Here is a 26,693-nt window from a genome sequence, read left to right on the forward strand (position 1 = left end):
AAAAATAGTTTCAGCGTAAGAAATAAAAACACAGGCAAAACCCACAATCAGAAATGGAGAGCTTGTTATTTCCATGGATGCTGATTACTCTTTTCCCCCACTCTTTTGGCCATGAGCTGTGGGGAAGCCCTCCCTGCTGGTCACGAGGCTCGGGCAGAGAGGTGAGGGACGTGTTCCTGAGCCAGGGCTTCCCACCCAACCACAGCCATCCCTGCTGAAGCCATCGGGCTGGGGTGGGCAGCACCTCTGGTCCCTGGGTGCTCTGGTTTGGAAGCTGTAGCTGAATGAAAGCACTGGATGTGATTTTGGGGATGCCCATCACCAGGCTGCTTGGGTGCGTGGCCAAGGAGAGATGGGGGCTGTGGCCACCTGCTTGCCCACAGCCTGGTGGCACAGCCACGGGGACCTCAGCAGCAATCTTTTTCTGGCTGTCCCTACCCAGGAGCAAGAAATACGATCCTCAGGAGAGTCAGGAAACCCACTGAGGTGCCGGGGCCCTGCATCCAAGCCCCAGGGAGGAGGAGGAGGATCAGTTAAGGAACTAACGCCTGCACGCTTAAAATACACCATGGCTGCTCTGCTGATGTGACCCCTGTGGGTGCTAGGAGCAGCACGAACAATAAAGCCACAGATAAAGGATGAAATCCCAACACTGTGAGCACAAAAGGGCTTTTCTTACTCCAGTGGGGAAAAGCTGCCTGCCTTCCCCCTCTCTGCCCCCCAGGATTTTCTGTTTTCAAAGTACATGAATCGCACCCAATGATTTTCTTCCTGCCCTTCCTTCCTGCCTGTTCCTAATCCCAGCCGTGATTTTAGTGCCTCACTTGGGCAGAAGCCAACATGCCGTCCCTCTGGATAGCCAAAACCCTAATTTTCATGACAGTATAGTAGGAAATAACTGGAATATTTCTGAATAAACAGTTTAGTGTAACTGGCCTTTCAGAGCAATATTTCAGTGGGAAGGATCAATGAAAATGTAAATTAAATGTAACTGATTCAATTCAGACTGCCCACCACAAGCGTCCCATTTTAACAAGAGATGCTTTGTTTATTTTCAGTCATTTTTTCTAATTCAGCGGAATCCTATTGCTGTTTTATTTTTTGTATCTCTGCCTCAGGCTCCAAGTTCTGCTCTCGAATAAATATGAGAGGGAAAAAAAAGCGATGACTGGGTCCGTCTTTAAACTTCAGGGTGGATCCTTTTCTTTTCCATTAAACTCCCTCGCAATGGAGAAGCGATTACCCAAGCACACATTTTAGTGATGCCTTCTCCAGGTGGACTGCAAGCCCTGAACTGATTACGGGACATTTGCTGCCCTTGGACAAAGGAATTATTTGTTTCGTAGGAATCCCTCGTAATTACAGAGTTCACTGAGCTCCTCGGTAATCTGAAGTGCTTTTCCACTTTATTTTCTTTTTCTTGCCTGCTGATTACACCTGTGCACGTGTTTACTCCCAAGCCACATGAAATCTGTAGACATTCTTAGCGGCTGACTGTTTTCTCCTGTTCAGAAATCCCCATATATTTTTGGCTGTGTGCTCTGCATTCATGTGACTCTCACACACTGTAGCTCAATGAAATCTTCTGAAAGGGCTGCCAACTCACCAAATTTTCCATGAATTAGGTCCTGACACTTCAATGAGAGGAAAGACAATGTCTGAAACAAGGCCAGCCCTGGCTTTCTGCCTAGTATGTGTCAAAGTAATTCTACCAGCTGCCCTTCTACACAGCACTTCATACTTTTCAGACCACCAGAAAGCCCCTTGAATACTTTCAGTGATAGCTGGGGCTCGGGCTGCCAGTGTGTTTTCCCAGCCTCTGGCACCCAGTGGCTCCAGACTGGACCTAGAAAGTTTTTGTGTGTGTTTGTTTTGTTTTGTTTTTATTTTTATGAATGGCTTTCGCAGGGGACTCTGACTCGAGCACAATACTATACAGCCATTCATAAAAAGCAGAGGGAAAATATTGTACTTTGCCCAGTTGGAAACTGCCTGTGATACTGACCAAAGCTCGCAGGAATCTCAGTCATTCGAGATCTTTGCTATCTCAGTGCTTCATGTCAAGAGCTCCCTGGCAGCGTCTGCTTGCTGCCAGCGAGGTTTCCAGCAGGGAACAGCGCATGTTGTGCTTTCTCCCTTAGATGGAAGAAGCGGAGCTACGCGGGACTGTGGTGGCAGGGCTCAGCCCCTTGGCCGGCGCTCGCGGCACGCAGCACCGACACACTGGGAGCCGTGCCCACGCCTGCCAAGCTCAGGGCTGCGGCCTGTGCGGGCTGAAGCACGGCGAGGGCTGGCACCCAGGGGCACCGCTCGCCCCGCTGGTGATGCAACCAGACAAACACTCCCTGGGTAAAACCAGCAAGGTCCAATCCTGCCAGGATCCCTGCGTCTGCTCACTCAGCGACCACGGCACTGGGGGCAGCCCAAAGCAGGAGAACTGAGGCGGACAGGAATAATGAAAAGTCTCCTAAGCACCCCCTTGATTTCTATAACCGTTGTGGACGCGACGTCTTTGGGAACTGCTGGACACACTGTGGATACAAATGCGTCTACTCACTGAGTCCTGTGTTCACAAAGAGAGTTAAGAGATCTTTTCAGAGACACCTCTGAGCTGAAAGGCTCTTGCAAATGCGTGTTTGACTAGTTGGGAAGAAAGGGAATCCGTCTTGGTTACGGAAAAGATTGGAACCACAAAAAAGACAAGGACAAGAGACTTTAAAGAGATGCCTCGGAGCAAAATGAAGTTGTACGTGAGACAGGAGAGCTCTGAACTATTATATATCCCTCCAGGAGACTGCAGAGCAAGATGGCAGCCCTCCTGCTCTGCCAGAGGCTGCCTTGCTTACCTAAGTGATCGCACGTAAGGGGAGCTGTGTGAAACACACAACTTTCACATTTTACTTTTTTCCCAAGTTGGAAAACCAACTATTTTACACTGAAACTGTATCAGCTGAAGTTCTGGGTACCTGAAATCAAACTTTACTGGTTTATGTCAAATACAAGCACAGGACAGTCTCAAGCAGCTTCCTTATAACTGTTTTGAGGCAGAAAGACCAAGTGACAGTGTTGGAAAAATTCTGTGACCACGTCATTTAAAAGCCTACCGTACGAGAACAAATCCAAAATACAGCAGAGTGCATGTTTAAACTACTATGTCTACACGAGCTAAGACAAAATATTGTAATTTAAAACTTTGTGATAAGATCTCTAACTTTGAAGAGAAAAAAATTAACCACGTAGAGAGCAATGTACACAAACCTTTTGGTGGTTTTATCTTTGGCTGTAAGGTTTGGAAGTTCAAAGCCCAACTGTTTATCTTCTACAGCACACATCTTTCACCGCTCCTCTGCCACCTCACCCCTCTATTTATTTTCAAATTCTGTCACTTTACCCTTTGTCAATATCCTAGATGTGTCCTTGCAGACAAAACCTTGTTCAGGCACTCCTTGCCTCTGCCAAAACCTGTATCATCAGATAACTTTTCTCTCTGTTGGTAAATACAGACACCGGTCAAACAATTTCTCTGCTTCCTACACGAGAACAAAAGAGCCGCCTCATGTGACGAGTCCATATTCATCTTGTACCAGCAGCCAGAAGTTGTATCAAATTCAATTTGTCACACCTCCCCTTCTCTAAAGTGCTTCTTCTTACCCTTTGACTTTTCGTAGCCCTATAAAAATAAGGATGGCTACGGGTAAGTCTATGTCAACCAGGACGAGCGACGCTGGAACACATTTTTAATGATCGGAGCTAAAAGCACTGGCCTGCATGCAAATCATTCACCTACTGCTGTGCCTGGAGCTCCAAGGACACGCCGCACAGTCACGGTGCTCCTAGGTTTTGTGTCTGCGTCTTCCTCTTTAAATGGGGTATTATGAAGATGTTTGACTGATGCTTCTTGGCAACAGTGACTCTCTATTTTATTCCCACAGCTTGACACAGACAAGACATTCGCATGGAGGTAGCTCTGCTGGTGAGGCTAAATGACCGTGATGGAAACTAATACCCAGTTAGGATGACATTTATAGTGCTGACAGCTCAGTGTTGCGCAGAGATCATTAAAATAATTTCATAGGTCACCCAAACACTTGTAGTTCTAAATTAAAAGATGAGTAAAACCATATTTAGACTTTTTGTCTACATATCCTAGAAAAATCAGGAAGTTCATATTATACCAGTTGAAACCAATATAATCCAAAATAAATCATGTCTTCCAAGCAGTTCCATATGACAGCGTAATAACTACTGTTCTGCCCTACAGCTTTAATTGGTTCGAGTCCAGCCCTTCCCTCACTCCTCGAGCACGCAGTGCTCCAACGCTGGGACTGGAGGCCCACAGAGGCTGTGAGAGCCTCCTCTCCTCTCAACAAAAGCAATTTCCAGCTTCACGGCCACCAGCAGGACTCCACCACAGGCTGTGTGGGGCAGCGAGCCTGCCATTCGCTGCTCCTATCCAGGTATGCTCACGGCTTGCTTTGGAAATGATCGTCCCTTAGAGGGGCGAGGAGAAAAGCTTTTCACAGCATCAATAGCGAGGGGAGGTTCCCTCTCCGCCCAAGCAGGAGCTGCTCGTGTTTTGGAAGGGCAGGTTGTGAATTCTCCTGCCCACATCGCATGTTTGCAGTCAACTGGCAACCAGGGCGTCTGTGTATGCACACTGCTGTGGGTCATTAGGATGTAACAGCAAAACCATCTGGCCCTAAGAGTTCAAAGGAGATTTCACAGTCCTCTGTGCAGTCTCATAAATGAAGCTAATAGTAATCTGTGGAGAATTTTGGCAAAATCTGTGGAACTTTTATTCTTTATTTTCTATCCTACTTGGCGCTGCTCTGAGTTTTTAATACCAAATACAAAGTCAGGTCATTCAAAAAATATTTATTAGCATATTAAACTGACCTCCCCTGACTGCTGCTGGAAAACCCTGCAACATCTCAGGAGCTGCACCAATAACTTTAGCTGATGACAAAGTAAATAGCACTTCTACTCCACTTGTGGAGGGGAGCAGAAAGCATCACAGTTTTCCAAGTACACAAAGTGACATTTAATAGCTATTTGACTGGCACTGAAATCTTATATTTTACCTGGCAAATTCAAAACACATTGCTTCAAATTGCTCTTTTGGTAGCCTGAAAATTCAGGCACTGGCATCCATATCCAGTCAGGTAGGTATATATGCAATGGAAGTCAACCAACTGATGCCGGCGGGGTTAGGATTTCATATGTTTTATTTACAGAAAGCTACCTTCACTACTACAAGTTTAAGGTTGCTACTTTTGCAACGGTTTTATGTTCTGGGAGTATAAAAATTGTGAAAAAAATGTATTAAAAATCAAATTCTCATTTCTTCTACACTAGTACAATCCACTATTTTTCAGTTGCTTTGACCCAGCCTTCCTCAGTGGCAGGCTTCCCACCACAACTAGAGATCTTGGAAATACAAATGTAATGGTTAGAACAGGGAGAGTTTTAACTGTGTCATTTTTCTTCATCTGATAGCTGAACAGCTTAGTTCGAGCACAATACCTCGTTGAGTTTATCAAGGATATAAGCAAAATTCAAAGTACAGTAGTTGTTAGTTCAATGCTCTCGATTATATTAATTTTTATAATCTTTCAGTTGATAATGGGTATATTTCCATAAAATACTTAGGGTAGTGCAGCTTATGAAATGGGAGGAGGGGGAACGGTTTTAAACTAAAACAAGGAGATTCAGGTTAGATGTTAGGAGGACATTCTTCCCTCAGAGGGTGGTGAGGCCCTGGCACAGGCTGCCCAGAGCAGCTGTGGGTGCCCCATCCCTGGAAATGTTCAAGGCCAGGCTGGATGGGGCTTTGGGCAACCTGGGCTGGTGGGAGGTGTCCCTGCCATGGCAGGGGGTTGGAGCTGGGTGGGCTTTAAGGTCCCTTCCAACCCAAACCATTCTGTGATTCTCTGGTTCTATGAATGGACCTTGTAGCCGTGGTTAAATGCTATATGCAAAATTTCCATCGCTGTACCTAGCTGAAATCTATACATTTGCTGTAGTCCCACATTTCAGCTGCAGGAGGATCTGTTGCTGCTGACTGCTCTTCAGAGACACCTCTGCTCTGTTGGGCTCCCCTGTTACTTCGTTACCACCCATCGTGTATTTGATAAGCTTTCTTGATGCATTTTACACAGGCTTCGTTCAGCACCCTGTGCATTTTTCTGCTAAAATATTGAGAAGCACTTTCTGCCTGTCAGAGTAATTCTAGTACACAATTTAGCACTGATGTTTTCTTGATAAGCACCTAAGGAACTTGAGCTGACTCCTGTTAAATGAATGTCATATATACCTGCCTGTTTATAACCCCCTGCACAGACAGGCTATTGAGAAAGTCAAAGGGGAGGTTCATTATTTATAGTTATAGTGTAAGAAAAAAAGAATACATTTTAGCAGACAGAAATAAATGATAAGTTATTTGCAAAGAAACCTAGCTCTCATGATCCAGGGGTATAAACTGGTCAGGAACTACTTAGCTTTATACCTTGCAGACCTCTCCACACAAGTAACTATTGTGCAACTGTTTATCTCCAGACTATCTTGTCTGTTTTGATACAGCAACCCCTGTGTTCACCGTGAATCTCTCCTGACCCATATGGAAATAATTTTTGACCACTTCTGAACAGGCGAGATTTGAATTGATGACCTGGAGGTGAAAAAGCGCCGTATCACATTACCATCCGGTTCCAACTTCTGTTAGAGCGTCTTCCCTCTCTTCTTGCTCCGGCAGCTCCCACCATACAGACCAAAAAACCAGGGTCCTGCTTCAGAGACCATTCCTGGTGGTAGCACCAACAGTGGCTGCCTGGAGCCCATCAGGGCTGCAGGACTGGCCTCTGTGGCCTCATCTCTGGACCTGACTGCCAGCAGCTCCTGAATCTCCCTGAACTTTGCTCTGGTCTCCAGTGAAGTAACACAATAGGGCGGTAAAGTCCCAAACCAGACCTGCAAAATCGGCTACTGTTTGGAAAGTAAACACTGAACTTCAGTGTTTTAGCTGAAAATAAAACTATTGCCAGGTAACATTTATCTTTCTGGGCTTTCTCATTCTCCTCATTTTGAGGTCACAGAGACCTTAACTCATTTGGTAACAGTGTTCTTGCGTCACACAGAAACTGGAAAACATGCACGGCCCGTTTTGCACAATACAGGCTTAGATACGAATAATCAAATTCATTTCCAGGTCTATGACAGCCACTGCAAACGAATGCCCTCAGTCTAGAGCTAGGGACAGAAAAAGACCTTAAGTGGCAGTGATGGAAAGCAAGGAGCAAACTCTGCTCTGCTGGGTAGCCCGGGGATTGCAGCAGTGTCCTGGCAGGGAGAGGTGACAGTTCTGCCCCACTGCCCACGTCTCACCACAGTGCTGCCCTGGCCACACTGCAGCCCTAAGCTGCACTTCACAAGAGTCCGTGAAAAACACACTGTTTCTGTGCATTTTGCAGTGATGTGTGACCCAGGGGGATGCGACACCTCCGGGCAGTGCTGAGGCTTCCTGGGGCGGACACCCAGCAGTTACACCGGGCAAGCACTCCCTGCACTTTCTTAGAGGCACAGAGCCAGGTTGTGAGCGCACCAAGCACCAAAGCCCTTAGGCTCACAGGGAATTGAGTGTTTGATTCCACTCATCTTCTGCTGATAAGTGCTTTTCTTCATCTTTTCTTGCAAAGCAAAACCCCTTTTGGATCTGGGAAGCTCCTCCTCGTGTTCTCCTGAAGGAATACCCTCACTCCCTTGGGTGCCCAAGCACTTGGCTGTTGTGTGAGCCTGTCCCAGTGGGCCCTGCCTAGAAAACCTGCGGGCTTCACCCACAATGGAAAACAATCCAGCCCAGGTACAGCCTGGTGTGCATCCTTACGACCTTTCCTCCTGCCAGACGGAGCCATCTCTTCCACACTGCCTGGAGGAAGAAGCCCCGGAGCCTGTGCTATTTCCTGAACCTCTGCACTGGCAGAGGACAAGACAGTGCCGGAGGGCAGGCTCCCAGCTGCCAGCACAGACAGTGCTTCAGGCTGTGCCCAGGCACTGTTCAGACACATCTCCAGACCCTGTCAGGAAGGAGGAATCTGTCCCCTCATCAGCTCAAACCGAGGTAAGGACACCAGGAACCCAGGCAGCCTCTTTTGCATATCCATTTCTGACCCCTTAGAAATGGGAAATATCTTGTATAGAGCATATGTGGTCATCCCCAGGCCTGGCCCTGAAGCCCTGCAGGAGCTTCCCCGTCCCATCCAACCCATTCCCTCCGTGACCTCCCATTGCCCCGTGATGGCTGGGCAGGGGTTTCCTCCCAAGAAGAGGCACACGGCGCGAGGAAGGCGGGTCGACTGTGCCTCGCTGATTTTCTGCAGCTGAGGATCTGGCCTGAGGCACTTCTCTTGAACTTCTTTGTCTGCGCACATCCATTGGTAGCCACATGGTTGGCTGGGGATGTTTTTGTACGTCTGGGATACACAGATGTCTGATAGCTGTCTGTCTATCGAAGAGATTTGATAATTATTACTGCCTCCAGGAAACTGATGCTGCTAAGAGTGTCTGTCAGAGAGTCCAAACAGCCTGCTGACATCCTGGCACAGTTTCATAAAGAAGTCAGTGTCCAAAATAGAAATACATTTTCTATGTACTTGAAATATACCAGGGGCTTGGTGGCGAGTTGTTGTAATTAATCCACTTCCTGGCCTGATATATTTTGGGATCATTCTGGTGCGTGGTATGTTAAATACTGAACTCAGTTCATACTGTTGGTTTTGAATGGAACTTACATTCATTATGTCCAAATGAGTGATGTGTAGGCACTCCTTGCAAAGCAGAAAAAAGCTTTGGATTGCATTTCTGGTGTGCTTTTACCATTCACTCAGTAATTTCATCATACACGTCACTGTGAAATCTGCGGGACACAGCAACACATTTTAAAGGTGGCAGCAAAACTATTTTCTCTTATTCAGCTAGAAGTCATTTGCTAAAAGACTGCAAAGACAAAGTCTACAATATCGTACCATCAGCCTCTTGACGGCAGCAGACATATGAATAATGTCTGTGTGCACATTGCTTCTGGTCTGAAAGAGAGAGAAAGAAGGGGAACAAGGGAGAGGGAGGGAGAAAAAGATGCTGCTCTTGATATTCCTCATGTCGTTTTGGAGTTGTGCTATTTACGTCCTGGACAGATTGAATTTAGCCCAGCCTAGTAGAGAAGAATTTTAACCCTAATTTTTAAAGGACTGTCTAGCTACAGTTATTTAATAGCCTTTTGGAAGCTACAACTGACCTGAAGATCCTACTTGCTGCTCGGATCTAACAGACATGAACATCAAAGGTATGTGCGTTAGGTATGCATGCAAATCCCCTGCAGCTTTTTTCATCATGGTGCTGCAACCCGATACCCCAGCGGGAATGCAGTGCCTACAGCACCCCGACACAGCCCCGCTCCCCGCCACAGCTCGCAGGGGTCGCTTCGCTCATGGAGCATCGTACGCACAAGGAAAGCAGCCTGGCTTTAGATAGTACAGTTCTTAGGAACGTTTTACCAAACGCAGTTCATTTCTGATAATCAGCCTGCTGTGTACTTGCTCTCAATCCCTGAGATTTTCCCTCAAACTTTCCCTACTTTGCTGTTGCTGTTGTTTCTTTCTAGGTGACAAAACAAGCTGATTTTTTGTGTTGCAGAAAAACAGAGTCAAATCCTGTCCTTGGCTAAAACACATCCTTAGTTGCAGAGTCTACCCAAAGAGGTAAATGCTTCCATCTCCCAGCTAGTCACATTTTATTTTGATTGGACCCAATGTGATTTGGGAGGTGCCAGACAGGCACAAGTTGGTAGCATCTGTGGTTAGGTGGTCCTGGCAGCAGAGGTGAAATCAGCTTGCTGGGTGAAGGAGAAGGATAGCTGGCCTCCAGACGCTGCTGTCGTTGGCACAGAAAGACGTATGTCTTCTGAGGATTAGGCTATACAATGGGTAGCCAGTTTGCTCAATTTGCAGCTGGACGTAATCCGCCTCCACGAGCTCAGGTATTGTACCAGCACTGGAGTGCTTAATGGCAGCTGTAACACCATTTTAGTGTTGGCAGCAGTGTGCCAAGGACACCCTGATACTCCAGGTATTAACAGGTAGGGAAGATACAGATGGTGGGGAGCAAGGTCCTTCTGCTGGTGGCGAGCAGGCTGCTCCCAGGCACCTCAATGTCCCCGTGTCCCCTGCCAGCAGCTTCCCAGCCCAGTCTCCAGCAAGGCTTTATCTTGAGAAGGGAGCTGGGGAGCACAGGGTGCACCCTGAGGTGAGCTCTGCAGGCAGCCCCACGGACACTAGAGGTAGCTGTGAGCCCAGTGCTCACTCCGGCAAACCCCATGGCCAGCAAGGAGGCCACCACTGAAGGAGGGAGGGCCAGCATTTGGGGGAGACGTGAGGAAACCAGAGTACAGCTCAGGACAGTGTGTGTACACCTAGCAGCTTCTGGAAGTCTTTGGCTGGTAGGAAACGGTGCTGGAATTTTGTGGTTGGGTCGTGTGGTGGGAAAGATCTCAAGGGATAGATGGAGAAATGAAAAGTGGCAAAGAGAGATGGTAGGAAGGAGGGAGCCAAATGCACCACACTCTCCCCGCTTGCACACAGATGGGAATGAGGTCTCTGCGCTGCCCAGGAAGTGCAAGGAACTGAGAGGAAACACAGAAATACCTTATTCTCATTTCTTTTTGTCCACTGCCATAAACAAGATGGCTGTGTTGTCCTATTTTTGGCTTCTGTTAGGCTCTTAAGCATGTTAGTGACGTGTGATTTTGATCTGAGTGATGAGGAAGTTTGGATGGAAGGACTGTATTTACGTACCAGCGGGTTTTCAGACTTTAGGATCAGGTATGTTTCATAGGCTTTGTATTTTCAGATCATGAGAAAGAAGGAAGAAAGAGGAAGGCCCCTGGACTGCACTGCCTCAGGGGGCGGAGGATCACACCCCTAGCCGCAAGCAGAGAAACAACCTGCCGCTCCCGGCTGATGACAGCCGGACCCGCAGGAGCTCGTGCTCTTCCTGAAGAAGAGCTCAAGCGATCTCTCAGCACGGCAATCTGTGCAGAAGCAGGTCTGCTTCAGCTCTGTGGTTAGCCTGCGCTGGCAGCGGGACAGCCAGGACATTCACTGTTTGTTATACAAGCACTTCAAGAGGGTGGGGGACAGTGATGGGATAAGGAGTTGCCCATGCCTCTTCGCCTTTCATCACCTCCCAGGAATGTCTGCCTTCAGGGCTAATTTAGATGCATTTACGTTAATAAATGTGTGGCCTTTTCAGCCACGTTTTTTCACTTTAATTCCTGTCTGCCCTTGCTGGCACATGCCCTTGGCAATTTGCGGTTGTTTTGCTCATTCGGCATTGTATAATTGTCCTTTATTACTGAATCTAGATATTTTTTTATGGTTAAACAAATGCAGAGCTCATGAAAGTGATATAGCCTAGCTCCATTTTGCTTAGTAAACACCACTTCTTTTTTTTTCTTCCTTTTTTTTTGCTTCTTTTTCTCAGTCAAAAATGCAACACTTTGCTAACTCTAAACTGATTTGCAAGCCTGAAACTGATGATTTCATAAGTCTTCCAGATGCACCATCATGGTTCCAGAAAGTTTCCTGACTGACAAGAAAGCCAAGCCAGGATTTCTGTCAGATCTCCGTATCAGGATATTATTAATAAATGTTGTGTACCTAAGGGGGAATCCCCCTAATATTGCGCATGCTCCATATGGTTCCTCACACCGCACTGTGGTGATGCTCTCCCTCTCCTTACTCCTAAGTGCCATGAGACCTGGTGACACTTTTGGGCTGCAGCTGGTTGAAACATCCCTTATAAAGGTACTCGAGATGTCTATGTCCAAGTCCAACCATGACTTAACACATGAAGACACTTTCACATCCACACTCATCCCATGATAAAATGATGGATGATGTCTGTGCTCAGACCAGCTGAGACAAGATCAGATGGATGAATAACAGGATCCACATGTCTTTGAAGAGAGAGCACAGCAGAAAGATGGTTGCTTTTCTTTGCCTTTAGGAAAGAGGATGCAGGATAATTTCACACTGTTGATGATTTTGGCAGGGAGGATCCAGCCCATGAGCTTTAATCAGCCCTTCCATAGGAAATAGTCGGTCCATTTGTATTTCTGATCCTTTGCTTACGGCACTTTCCATTAATACCTGGGAGTGTGCTTGCTCCCCGGCTGTCTGAGCCATGCTACACTCCAACTACAGGGCTGCCAATGTCCTGGAGGAGTCTTCAGCATGCAGAGGTTACATTCCTGGAAATGCTTGGGATGCCAGTAAACCATGGAGACTTTAGGAGCAAAATGCATAATGCATTCACTGATTAGCATCGTGTCATAACACAGATGGAGACGAGTACATCTAGTTCCTGAAGACTCCAGAACTAATTTGAATCTGAACCTGACCTATTGGTACAGAGCACACAAGCAACTCCAAGTAAAACAAACTGGGAAGTGCCTGGACACCACAGTGATGAACATGTTTGCCTATGTCCTCATCAGTGTTACTCATAGTACATTTTCTCCTTTTTTCCAAGAACATTTTTCTTAATCCTCAGGGCTCCTTTAGAAATGGAAACCTAACACATTACCAGGTGTCCTGTGGGAGACCTGTGACACTGTGTAAGGGGTCACACAGGTATTTTTCCTTGGCTCAACGTGGATATTCTTACAAAAAGCTTAAGAATACATAATAAATCAGATAACCAGCAAAGATCACAGTATTTAAATACATAATCTTATCTCTGAGTATCCTATTCACCTCTGCAGATCCTGAAGTGATTTCCATACTGGAAGTAACTCGGGAACCTGAAAAAGGGACTCGTGAAACTCTGCACTGCAATCCAGCCATTCCTGGGATGAGATCTGCCTTGTTTTAGCAGCACAAGACAATGTAGCATACAGCTAGGGAAGGAGGTAAAGAACACCACATCCAGTGTGAGCGGCAGGGAAGGAAGGATGTAATTACACAAATTGGAATCTGGCCAGGACACTGGGGTCAAAACCTCGACTCTTTTGAAAAGTGCCATGGGAACTCTAATGACCACAAGTGGTCAGGGCCTTGATTTTATATCTCATCTGAAAAACAACACCCCTAATGACATGGTTTTCTTGAGCACCATGCAGAGGTATTCATCCTAAGTGAATTTGAAAGGAAAGTGCATCCCACTGCAGCAGCTAGGTGTCTTGGGAGGTATTCATTTTGTTTCCCAGTTAATCTATATAATCTGATAGCCCAGGGGACATGTACAAGCCCCTTTCCAACACTAGTGTCCAAACAGAACAGGACATTGTCATAAGACAGAACTCTGTTTATGTTGGATGTATCTACCACAAACTCAGATCACAACCCCACAATTTTCAAAATGCCAGTACTCATCCATGATCCTTTCATGACTTGACTTGTGTTATCTCCAATGTGGATCACCGAGTTTTTAAAATATTAATGTCTACTAACCAAAAAGACAACTTTCTGTTGTGGTATTATGCATCTGTTGTATTCTTCATTACTTTAGGATATGAACACATCACTGACTTACAAAGCATTTTAAAAGTCACTACCAGCTAAGCAGCAATAACAGACTATACAGATTTTAGCCTACTTGTGGTGGGAGGATATACAGCATCACTTTACACTTATTTTACTAAGGTAAAAAAATAGTACTTAGCAGTGAGGACAGGGTAGCAAGCCTGTGTACAGGTAGTCACTAACACTTACCAAAGCTCAGCCAGGATGCTGTAACTCAGTCATACATTAAACACCTCAGATTAGAGATTCTGTCCGTATCTGTTCTTACAGATTTAGAGAAAGGAATTTAGTGCCAACGCACTGAACTGGCTCACAGAGTTCATTTTTAACACCCTTAATTCTTAAAATCAAGTTCAGCAACCTACCCACCTTGTACAGATTCTGTCTGGTACAAACATCACACAATTTTCAGCAAGCCACTGCTGTTTCTAGGGCAATTCTTCAATTCTGTCAACTGAGAGCAGATCCTAGCAGCAGGTGCCTCCATGTACCTCTGCATGCCGGCACGTACCTCCCCAATAGCTCATGAGCTATCTGTCTCACGCTGGACTATGTACTGCGACCAGCAGTGTGACTGGGAGGAATCAAATCCTGCACTACTGGAAACAGAAAAAAAACACCAAAGCTGGCATTTCCACCTTGCCCAGCAAATGTTGCCCCAGCTCCTCAGCCTGTTCCTGTTTTCCCATGGTACTGCACATCTCTGCGGCAACAAGCATTGAACCCAGCAAGCCAGGCAGAAAGCCTCTGGGGCAACAAGACCTTCCTGCCACAATTGTGGGATCAGGGAAATTTACTGTCCCTGCACTGGATGCTACTCTGATCTCTTCAAACAAAGAACACGTACTACAAGCACAGAAGACTGATAAAAGGTGGGCTGTGAAGAAAAAAGGTCCAGAGAGATGAAACACTTAATTACAGGACATGTTGGCATCAAAAACACCACTGAATGCAGGCTTTATGGAACTAGTCTGTATCTCTATCACCATTCCCAAGGCCAGGCTGGATGGGGCTTTGGGCAACCTGGTCTGGTGGGAGGTGTCCCTGCCCATGGCAGGGGGTTGGAACTGGGTGGTCTTTAAGGTCCCTTCCAACCCGAACCATTCTCTGATTCTATGAGAGCTTGTCACCTCCATTCAAATGCCACCTGTAAGAAGGAATTCCCCTGGGCACATTTCTGTGCAATCTGTGATGGACTCCAATGGCTCGTCCTGTGCAGGAGGTCACATCTGATACCATGTGGTCCGCTCTGGCTTTAGCATCTACAAATCAAAGGTCAGATACTTCCATCACCAATATAACAAGCAAGAGCTATTCTGCAAGACTCTATCTTGTAGATTCTATCTTGTGGAATGACTACCAGGAGGGTTTCTTTGTCACAAGCATTTCCTTGTGCTACAGGAGCATACATGCACTTTCTGCAGAGAAATTAAATAATAAACTATCATCAAGGAAAGTTAGGGAGTTGACAGAAAATCCACTAAGACCAGCACATAACTAGAAATCTCAGCTTTGTTTGAACAACCTCACAGAAGCAAACCCCACTCAAATCAACTGGGTTGATAGCAAGAGTAAGAGTGAGGGAGCACACAGGATGGCTGTACTGGAAGAAAATGGATCTTGGAGGTTCCACAGGATGAGCCAAGGCATTATAAAGGCCCTTCAGCCTTGAAATTATCTTTAACACAGGGACATGCAGCAGTCTGTTCGGAAGAAATGTAAAACCAGTTATCACTCCATGCTTTAGGTAGGTACCGGAGACAGCATTATGTACATGAGATAGCCCGAGGTGGTTTTCACTCAAACGAGGAATGAGTCTACATGATATGATCTACATGAGGTGGAGATTAACAAACATAATAGCTCATCTCCTTTTTACAAAATCAGGACCAAAATCTTGTGATTTTTTCCTGCCTGTAACCAAGCACAGATTGCCCTGTTTTCAAAGCAAAATCTGTTCAACAGAAACACAAGCGTGTTTGCTCCTGATCTTACTGTTAGAAGCTCAAGTGAATCTTTGCCTGTTTTTCCAGACATATACAAGTGTTAGTTAACTTGTTACCCAGATAATTTTTACTTATTTAATAATACTAATACCATTCATTATTCCATAATATATGCTCATGCCCTTAGAAGTAATTGAACTTAACGCTAAGTGTCTCCTTGTATTTCCTTTCCGATACCGGTGTTTCTGCAAAAAGAGCTGCTGCATCTTAACCACACCCCCTGCCCACAGCGTTATAAAACAACAAAGGCAACAAATACACAAAATCCAAGCTTTCCCTTGCTTGTCACTTTATTCAGTTGACTGTCCTCTCATTGTTTCACTTTAATTGCTGGAGCTTGATACCAGACTAATTTTCCTCCGTCAGTTCATAATATCAATTTCCCTGAAGGTCAGAAACAATACATCAGGAAATACCACCTGCTATTCAGGGATATCGCAGGAAATTTGCATTTCCACTTTGTAAAGTGTTATTATTTTGGACTGACAACCCACATTATTTCATTATCCCAAAGCATTAGGATCCCTGAAAGCTGTAAAGAGAGAGAGAAAGAAAGAGAATCGGCATCCTGGCTGGCCTCCCGCTAGCATTTCATGGTCATTAACAATCAGAGTGGGAAGACAAACAACTTGTTGCTGAAAGATAGGCATGCCTTACACACAGCTCGTACTGTCACTTCGGCACAAGCATGGGAGCAATTCAGCCGCTTCCTCGGTCTCCCCCAGCCCGGCCAGCCCTCGTCCCGGGCTGGGTTACTGCTCGAGTGAGTTCCTCCATCCTCTGCGAGCTGCGCTGAGGAATGAGGTGGCAGACACAGCCAGAAGATTTACTCTCTTGCAAGCATATGGGAGACTCGGGCGCAACTTCTGCAGGGAGTTGAACAGCTTCCTTCCAGCATTTTATTCATTGGGTGTGAAAATGCAACGTTTTGGGAGCATCAGCAGGGGAAGGCAAGCTGCCCGCTGCCAGGTGATCACAAGCCTTGCAACCTCCACAACAGCTGTAGCGAACATCCCAGAAAACAAACTCCAGCCCTTAAGCATTTCCCCCCTTGGGGTATTTGAGCAGCCATCCACACAAACCCTAGCAGCTTTATTACCTTAGACTTTTTCGCATAACCTTGAGGGATCGGGCAGGAAGGAGGAGACCCATCAGAGGGAACCTGCACTCCCGCACATTTGCGATGCCTTTGCTACCCAAGATGGAGGATATGAAACTTCAGCAGCCTTTTTCCCAGCTCCTCACCGTGCTCCCACTCGCTGGGAACGGCCATGCCCTGCAGGGCAGAGCAGAGTTACCTGCTCACATCCCATCGCACACGCTTCAGGAAGCATGTGCTGCCTGAAATGTCAGGGCGTTCGCAACCGCCTGTCGCTTCTCCCAGGGAGCCTGCCCCGCGGCCCTGAGGCTTACCTAACAGCGAGCATGAGGCAACTTGAACGAAGGTAGAAATGTGCCCCCAAAATGGCTTTATTTAGCTGTCAGATTGCAGCTCCGCGGCTCAGGAGGAAGCGTGACTGTGGGAACTTTCTTGCGCAGTTTCTTCTTGGCTGACCGAACGTATCCCAGAGATTTCACTTTTGGAAGGAATGCCTTGAAGTGATTTTTCTTTCCTTTTTTTTTTTTTTTTTCTTTTTTTTTAATGGTGAGTGTGTTTCAAGATGTATCTCTGTTTCGACCTGCTGAGGGAGGGCAGTGAGCCTTACTGGCCATAGTAAAGGAAACTTTCTGGCTGGTTGCAAGGAAGGGTACGACTGAGGCTGAGAGCCGCTGCTCCGCCAGCAGGTCCGAGCTGCAGAGGCGGCGCTGGCACAGGCAGCTCCGAGGATGCCCAAAATTACACGAGATCGGTTTGCTCCTCTGGCCCAAGGAGAGGAAATGGGAAGAGGTATAACATTCCCGTGCCCTCTCCAGGCAGCCAGGACCACCTCAGGGCAGCTGGGAGTCAGCAGCTGGCGCGGATGGCGAGGTGGTGCTGGCGGAGCAGCGCTGCGAGCTGGCACGGACTCAGGGGCTGCTTGCAGAAGGGCTGTCTTTTTAAAACTGCAGACTGATAAAACTAATGACTGTGTTGAGAGATGCTCATAAAACACTGAGTCACCCCTTATTCAATTAAGGAAGCTGTCACTGCTCTTTCAAAGAGGCCTGAACGGGTTATTCCCCTCTATGCTGTGCTGAATTCAGAAATATCAATTTGCGTGACACTTGGGATGACCTGGGCTGGCAGTCAGAGAGTTCAAAAGGTGAGGAACACCTCTCGACAGGAGTAAACAGTGACGCACATTTGGAAATAACCCTTTCGGTTACCATCAGCCATTTGGTACCATCTCCCGCCTGGGAGCTTTTGTGCTAAAAAGCTACCTAGGAGGGATGGCAAGAAATGACTGTGAAACAGCCCCAGCCGCCTTCAAGGCTGATTTAAAGATCAGGAGGAGGAAAAATGCCAGTGTTTAATATTTAAACAAAAAAATGTTTAATTTTTAAACATTTATGTTCCTTTTATGATTGTTAAATCAATATTAACACAGAATGTAAACCATTTTATAGCCCCCACACAGGACTCCCCCACTGCTCCTTTCCCAGGAAGTCTGTTTTGGAGGAAGATGAGCGCTACGCTACCATCGGGAGGTTCAGACATGCAGGTCCCAATAAATAACTCCAGAGCCAGGCCCACAGCCCTTCTTCAGACACACTGCCTAACGACTTCAGCAAGAGCTCTGCCTGAGTAAAACCAGCTAGTTTTGGCCCATTACCTTCACATGAACAGGACTGTTTATTTGTGGTTTGAGGTGCTTCCTCCTGTCTGAGCTTTCAGCTTCCCAGGCTGAGCCAAAGAGGTACTGTCCCAGCTTAAAGGGGGCTTCCTGCCATCCCCCGGGGCTGTAGGCATGCTCCAAAGGGCTTCCAAAATATCCTCTTGAGCTGTGTGGCTTGCATTCGTATGGGCCACCCCTGCCTTCACCGACCAGAAGCAGCTGGTACAGACGAGATGTCTTGACAACGAGCTTTGACTGAATTGGAAAATAAATCTTTCACCAATGCTCGCCTGCAAAGACAAAAATCTTCCTGTACCATTCTTTAGACCTCATCCCCTCTGTGAATTATGCGTGCTAAGACCACTTCTAAAAAGCCCTCATAACCTGTAGACAAAAATCAGGACGGCGCAGAAGAAGAGGAAACAACAGCCAGCAGCCACGTGTGCACCACTAATTTACATGAAATTGCTGCAACGAGACCTTCCAAAAAGCAGCCTCTAAACACTTGTGAGCAACTCTCACACCAATCCACATCACAGAGCTGCTTGCTCCGCCAGTTCCCTTCCTCACAGATCTGAACCTCATTCCTTCATCCCACAGAAAGCGCCACACACCTCTCCCTCCAGCCCTTTTCCTCTTCAGGCTGCCCCACAGCTCCCCTCCTGAGCGTCCCCCCATGAGGTCCTCGGGAGGGGGCCACGGGGAGGAAGTGGTTCTGACATGTATTTTAGTGATGTTTTAAAGCATATGGTCTGAATGCTCCGAATGCCATGGAAGATTACTGTCACATGTCCCAGCCCACTGCGTATCTGTTGACACAGTATCACCTTTCATAAATTGCTGGATACCATTTTCCCATCAGCATCGCTCTAAACACAGGAATTACAGCCAGGACACAAATCCAAACAACCCTTATATGCTTAATAAAATAAATAACAATCAGCCTTTTAAGCGTTTCTCCTTTAAAGGAATTTTCCTTATTTTAGATCAAACACTTCTTGGGATTCACGCTAATTTGTAGTTACCAGTGCCATAAATAACTAACACAGAGCAAAAACAAAACAAAACCACACACACACTAAAAACAAACAAACAAAAAACAACAACCAAAACCAACCACAGCACACAAAAATCATGTTGATTTCTATTTTGAAATTTTGCAATGATCGCTGATGCCATGCCTTGGGTACTGGCACGATTTTTGAATGAATGCAAACAAAGCAAGATCTGCCTGAATGCGTCAGCCCCCCTAATGCATACTTAGCATAGCTCCAGGTCAGCGGAGCCAGACCAATTTACACCAGCTCACCAGTTGGCCGGTGAGGTTCACATGAGTGTGGTATCTCCAGGCACCTCCTCCTTCCCCTCGGTCTCCAACTTGTGAATGGGTTAACGCCGCGGACCTCGGCGTGCCTCTGAACTCTGCTGACTGCTTGGATTCGGTTCAGGTCATGCGAGAGCAGGCTGGGAAATGCACACGCACCTCTGCCACCTCCCCCCTGCTTTTCACACACTGATGGAGAGATAATGTCGGCTTTTTGTAGGAAAACTGATTACTGGTACACCAGTTCGGTGTCCAGTGTAAAACACTACATTTGGGGGTTTTCCACAAAGATAAAATCTTCTCAAGTAAGCAAGTGCTTTCAGTTTAAAATTTAGTTTTTACCTGAAACCCGATTTTCTGATGAAATATGAAACAGAAATACATCTACTAGTGTCAGCAGTGGCTAGCAAAGCTTTATGTTCTGCTCTAACAGCACACTCCTGCATGCTTCTGCTCCTGAAACCCGTACCCTTCAGTCCCCACACGTCTGCTTTCAGTATGGCTCCATGGATGGAGACCTCACCGGCTCAGCCCCCAGAGCACCCCACTTTTATCCTCATCACTTCAATGGAACAGGTCAGAATAAATTAAACCATTGGATTTGCCTGTTCTACCTGTACAAATAACAAACAGTGCTGTGTTTGAGGACCAAACATAAGCCATTTGGTGACGTGCAGGACAAAGCCAACACCTGGCAGCTGGTGGTGAGAACTGGCTCATGCTGCCACACCGCTGTGAAGGGCTCCACGAGGAAGCCACGTGTGGAGCCCCTCCGAGCAACCCAGTCACTCAGTGCAGCAAAGTGCTGGGACCTCTGCCTGGCTCTCAGCATCATGCAAAACTGGTATAGAGCCCCTGTTGCTACAGTACCAGACAATTTCCCATACACTTCAAAATATACATAAAAAATGACTCTCTCATTCTTTTTCCCCCTTCCTGTTGTCTCATAGAAATAGCTTAATTACTGCCTTGGGTTTATCTGAAGTCAGCAAGTATCTATGAAATATATTCTCATGAGCATGCACCAAATTCCAGCGCATTTGAGCAGCCACGCTCATCGCACCATACAACCATCCCTGCTATATGATCTTCTAAGACCTCCTCTGTTCACTTCATGTTCTTGGAGTTATTGGAGTACACAGTTATGGACTTCCTAGCATAAAAGTTTGAAAAATGAATAAAGATTTCGCATGTGAAAAACAACCTTGCAGCAAGTTTCCCAGTGCAAATCATGATGGTGATGCCCCAGCCCCTCTGCACCTACTATTTGCCCTGCAGCCAGGGGTGCTGCAATTCTGCTCTCCAGAGCTCTTGTTAGCAGTCACAGACCAAGGGCAGGCAACCAAGCTTAAAACTGTCTTGTTCCTCCCCGTCAGGCCTTCAGCGCATGACTGCTTGCCGGAATTACGGGGTTAGTACCTTTTCCAGGCAGCTACAATAGCAATGACAATATAGCAGTGATGTAATCCAGATGAGGGATTAACAGATGACTTTGATTTCCAGGGCTGTCGGGCTAACACCTTTCACAAGCACTAAATCCACCTGATGAAATCATTTTTAGAAGAAAGACTGTGAGTAGTGCCGGCCTCTGCAAAACAGTCTGGGAAACACTGACTGCAGTTTTCTATCCTCAGACAACCACAGAGTTCCCACTTGAATCTAGTGGGTGTTACAGAATAACCGTACCCACAAACTCTGCCTAAAAATCCTTCTCTCTCCTGCCTCCTAAGAAATCCCCCCAAAACAATCAGGCAGAAAGATCTGGGGGAGTACAAATGTAAGATGCAGTCGTCTTCCCATTAGCAGTCTGCCAAGCCTTGGGACACTTGTTTTGGGCCAGCCTCCCTAGTAGGACTCAGCACTCCAGCCTGCAGACACAGCAGGAACGGGAACCAGGACATCGCTACGCTCTGTGCAGCCCTCAACCTGCCCAAAGGTGCAGAGTGCCTGTGGAGGCTGTCCGAGGCGTCAGCAGGGCCAGGACCCTGCTTGCAGGTCCCTTATTTACACTGAGTTACCACAAGCAGCTACAGGAGCTAAAGGTGAACAGGCAGAAGTGAAAAAGTGGATTAGCACTGTTTGACATCTACATCTAAATCCTAGCGTTTCAGGGCATCTGACAACCATTAAAGTCCCATAAACCAGACAGGACCTTCCCTTGTGGGCTTCCTTCGTTAATAACTGTCTATTAGGAGACTGCCTGTATCCTTTTCTCACGCTGGCTACTATATACAGAACATCAGATCAGTGAACCCATGATCTAAGCCTATTAAAAATATATATTTTTAAAAGGAGATGCCGACATGATACTTTCAGAGCATAACAACCCCTACTCCCCCCCCACTAACCTCTAAATAAAATCTACTTGCTGAGGAGATGGGGAATTAAGATATATTTTCACATGTGGATAGCCAGTTAAATCGTACACTGAATCTTTTTACTGTCCCGTTCCTTAATTTTGTTATATATAAAAACACTACAGAAAATTATTGCCTATAAAATGTTTGTTTCTGTTTTAGCGGAAGAAATGTAAAATATGTTCAAATGCAGCCAAAATCCTATTTTTGTCTTATTCTAACTAAACCATGGCCAAACCGATTTCCTTCAGATTTTAAGCAAAAGAGAAATGTTCCTGGATCTCAGCTGAGAACCAGAGCCCTACATTTAAATCTGGGTAGAATTATTATGACTGTGTTATAATATTACTAATAAACAAAGTTTATAATGGAAACATTGACAGGACCTCCACTGAAGCGATACCAGTAAGGACCACTGTAAGAAATTCAATTAACATCTAATAGAAACCGTGATCTCATCACATGCCAACTAACATCATGCTTGGAATAAAATAAAACTAGCACAGACTGGCTTCTGCCAGCTCTTGAAGACTGCCATCCTCAAATCCCTCCCACTGAGTAACAGGTCTTATACACTGATGCACCTTCCCCCAATTAATACAAATTACCAGTCCTAAAGCAGATCCCTCTTAAATTGGCCTTATTTAAATCTAGAATAGCTTGCTGGATATGCAAGCCCTCAGCCTCCTTTCTGAGGTTACATGGGTATGACCACGGCTGGTGTTGGCTCAGTAGCTGTTAAAAAGATTAAACAAAAATTAGCAGTTCCTGTACAACAAAATATTTGGATATTAACCAGAGTTAAAAATCAAGCCCTGGTTTGCTTCCTGCCCATCGGACATGCTACACTGAACATCCTTTTAAAATTCCACAGGTAATAAAACTTGCAATAAACGAGGCTGGTCTCAGCACAAGTCTGTACTGATGCCAGGCACAGCAATCTCTTTCATGTGTGCTGCTTTGAAAGCACTGAGGCTGCAAGGCATAGGGGTTCAGGAAAATACGCTGCTTTATAGGTTCACTGATAACTTGATAGAGCTGATAATGCAATTATTGCTCCCCAGGAGCCAGTACGTTAAACAGATTTTCGCTGTGGTGGCAGGGTAATGCCAGAAACAAGCAGGAAAAGCAAGGCCAGTGCAACTCACAGGATGTGAACTTCTGTTTCCTAGATAAGCAAATAAAACCAACCCTCTTCCAAAGGATGTGCCTGTAACCTGGACTTGGGATGGCAGAGGTCCAATGAAGATAATTACAGTAAAATTCAGGTGGAGGTCAAGTGCCCAGAAATATGGCAAAAAATCCCTCGTGTCACAGGAGAGGTAGATATTTAATATAGGGGGCCTGGCAATCTGTTCTTGATGAGGAGGTTTGCAGGGTGAGAACTGGGCAGTGGTGAGGGGAAGAGGATGGAGAGCCAGATCCACGCCTGATGATGGGCATCCTCTTCCCGTGGGATGCTGAGAGCCTGCAGCCCTCGCTGGGAGCCTGCTGCCCTCCCAGCTCTGCCACCAGCGTGCCTCGTGGCATGGTTTTCCAGCCCCTTCAGGCAAAATTGGCTAGGCTGGCTCAGATCAGCCATTTAAACCCAATGTGAATAGTCTCCATGGTAAGTTAAAAGTGAATAAAACACTGAACTCTGAGAGTGTGGAGGTCATATTAACTTATAAATCCCCAAACACTTCCAGCAGACACCAATTAGAACAGAAGGTGCCATTGCTAGCACCTAGTATGACCTCCTGCACAGCACAAGTCAGACTTTTGCCCAGCGATTCTTGCATCAACATCATAATTTCAGGTTGAAGTACTGCGTGTCTTTTAGAAAAAACATCCAATTGTGATTTAGAGACTGCAAGTCTTGAAGACTTCACCACATCCCCTAAGCAAGCTGTTCCCATGATCGATTGCCTTCATTCTTCAAAATATATATACCTCATGTGCACGTGGGATCTGGAAATGTAAAGGGCAAGTTCTGTGCTCTGGCACTGGTGAAGAACTGACCTCATATCGGTTTTATGAGGTTATTATAACTCCACATAAGAGGCTATATTATCTTTCCGAAAGATCTCGCGCAGAATTTAGTACTGATCAGGATGTGTTTTCCCCACTTCGTGAACTTTGCAGACTACGCGTCTGTCTTCAGACTAAACCAGACTTGACGAGTTTCATCATCATTGCACAAGATACATGACCCACAGCCCCTACAATGGCAGTGGTACCATGGTCTTCTCCGCCCCCCCGTTGTCTCGCTCCCCAACCAGCTGGGGCTGAGAAGTCAGCTCCTGATGCTAAGAGAGAACACGGTGCTATTAATCAAAAAGCACATTTTTCTTTCCAGCTACTGCTCTGATTCCTCCATATTTACCAAGGCAGAGGACACACTTCTGTCCTACAACCAAAACGTGAGTGAAATTGCCTTGTCATCTGACAACCGCCATGCTAAGGGCAGACAACTGGAAAATGCACAACACAACAGCTGGAATTTCAAGGACTGAGGAAGAAAAGTAATTACAAGTCCTTTGAAAATAAAAACATCAAAAAATGTTCATGAAACAAGAACACAAAACACAAGGAATCAACTGAAATCTCATTTCAGATATAGGTACTCAATTCTGATCTTTAATGCTTGTTTTAATCATGGACTGATTCATATTTCAAACAGAAAAGCAGACTTTTTCATTTAGAAAATGCTGGGACAGGACATGCAACTTTTTTTGTTTTTAATTGAAATGGGAAATTAATTGAAATTACCCTTTCCTCTTGGGAATCTTTGATTAAACAACTGAGCATTTCTGGAGGAAAAAAATAATCCTCCAAAAATTCCAGACCAGTGCCAGTAAACTCCTATCCGAGCTGAGCCACACACCAGTGCATCTCAAATTTTGCTGCAGTTGCATGTAACAGACAGAAGATGAATCTCCTCACCCTCGATTTATGTTGCTCTTGAACTACACCCATGCAACAGAGAGGAAATGGGAGCCAGCACTGTGAACCCACAACAGCAGTGGGACATGGCCACTCACAGCCCATCCTCACAGGAGCCATGGGCAAGAAGGAAGCAATGAGCGGTAGGGGACATCCTTCTTTTGAGCTAGTAGGTGTTGCGTGTCTTTTATTGCAGTAAAGCCCAAAATGTGCACTTGTGTATGCTGTCACCTGTTCTTCCCTTGAAGCTAGCAATTTCATCCTGCTATCATCACGGGGGACTCGGGAGACAATGGTCGCTGTGCTCTTTCCATAAGCCAAAATTTCTAAAGGTCTTCTCCAACATAGATCTTACCTCCTGCACAGAGCACGTATTTGGCCTGATATTTTGTTTCACCTGGAGGAATCACATCATCCAAAAGGGTATGCACAAGCCACCCAGCAGATCCTCATCTGCTAGTTCACCCCATCCAGCAGAGGAAGGAGGCTTCTGTCAGAGCTGGAAGTGGCTGACCAGCACACCGAGGCACAACCTTTACCTTGCTCATCCCAATATTTCCTGCGTTTAATGGGAGGGGCAGCATTTTATTTGAGTCACACAGTCTCCAAATGGTTATTCTTATCCTTTTTCAGCCAAATCCATGGGAAATAGCTCTACACAAAACCTGAGCTTGCTGCTGGAGACTCTGACCCCCGAGGTGACCCCTTCATGACTCTCCTCTAGTCTCCAAGTGAACACAAGAAGGACTTCACCTTCAATCACTGTTAAATGTGACCTCACGGCGATATTCCCCTACTCTGGTTTAGCTGCAGGCCTATATTTTAAAGTTCGGCACTATAAAACACAGATTATTAGACACAATCAAGAATTAGACTTCAAAGACCTTTAGTCTGTCATGTGTAATTAACATACTCAATCACAATTAAACAGTGATTGGCATTTTACAGCACTAGTTCTTTGAGGACAGCAAAGCTCATTTTTACCAATATTCTTTGAGAAAAAGACTTCATTATTTAAAGGTAATTCAATTTTCTACACCATTCAAGATATTCTCAGGAGGTATGAAACATATAATTTCAAACGTAAAGCTGCTTTCACATAATTTCATTATCCCTGTGGTATTTTTGGCAATGAGTGTTTCGGAAAGTGAATTTAAAAAGAGAACAAATACAAAATAAATTTGTCAGTACACTGATTGGAATTATGACTACACATCCTTTAATCATGTGTCCCACTCAAACCATGCAACTCTGAGTCCACATGGCCCAGGACTGACTCTCCCACCGTGGGCATTAAACACGGTAATACATTTAATTAATTTGCTAAAATGCATGAAGGCCCTTGCATACCATAACGATGGGTGCCAAGGAAGTGTTTATAGTTATAGCGACTGTTAATAAAACATTGTGCACTCCAGGTTTGGAAGCTGATACAGAAGAGCTCTAGAGGGGCTCTCGTGCCTTGAGGTCATTCATATCTTGCATCTCTGTACAGTTAAGGAGACGGAAGTTTTCTAACTGTACTTGATGCAGACTAGCCAGTGCCCTGACTCCTCTCATTTCTCTCCCAACTCTCAGCAGCTGCCAAATTTCCACAAGTGCTATCAGGTGTGGTTCCCTCAGAAGAACAGCGCTTTGCAGATGGTGAAATAGGCCCAAGAGGTCCTGGCTGTGGCATGACCACGGCATGTGTGCCACCAGGGTGTCTATTACATCCAGGCCAACCAGCCTGGTTAGCTGACTGGGCACTGCAG

The 26,693-nt window shown here is 45.9% G+C and overlaps 1 protein-coding gene and 1 long non-coding RNA gene across 7 annotated transcripts in view; one reads left to right on the forward strand and one right to left on the reverse strand.

The window, feature by feature from the left end:
• HMGA2 (high mobility group AT-hook 2) overlaps positions 1-26,693 on the reverse strand; it is a 112,949-nt gene that overhangs the window by 23,405 nt on the left and 62,851 nt on the right. The window lies entirely within an intron of this gene.
• On the forward strand, positions 1,535-11,730 carry LOC137849550 (uncharacterized). Of its 2 annotated transcripts, XR_011091949.1 has the most exons (4): positions 1,535-4,457; positions 6,580-10,486; positions 10,897-11,091; positions 11,530-11,730. It is a non-coding gene; the product is annotated as an uncharacterized lncRNA (long non-coding RNA). The 2 variants fall into 2 exon arrangements; XR_011091948.1 differs by having other exon boundaries at positions 1,535-10,486.

Source organism: Anas acuta, chromosome 1 (assembly GCF_963932015.1).
Source record: "Anas acuta chromosome 1, bAnaAcu1.1, whole genome shotgun sequence".
In the NCBI taxonomy this organism is placed as follows: domain Eukaryota; kingdom Metazoa; phylum Chordata; class Aves; order Anseriformes; family Anatidae; genus Anas; species Anas acuta.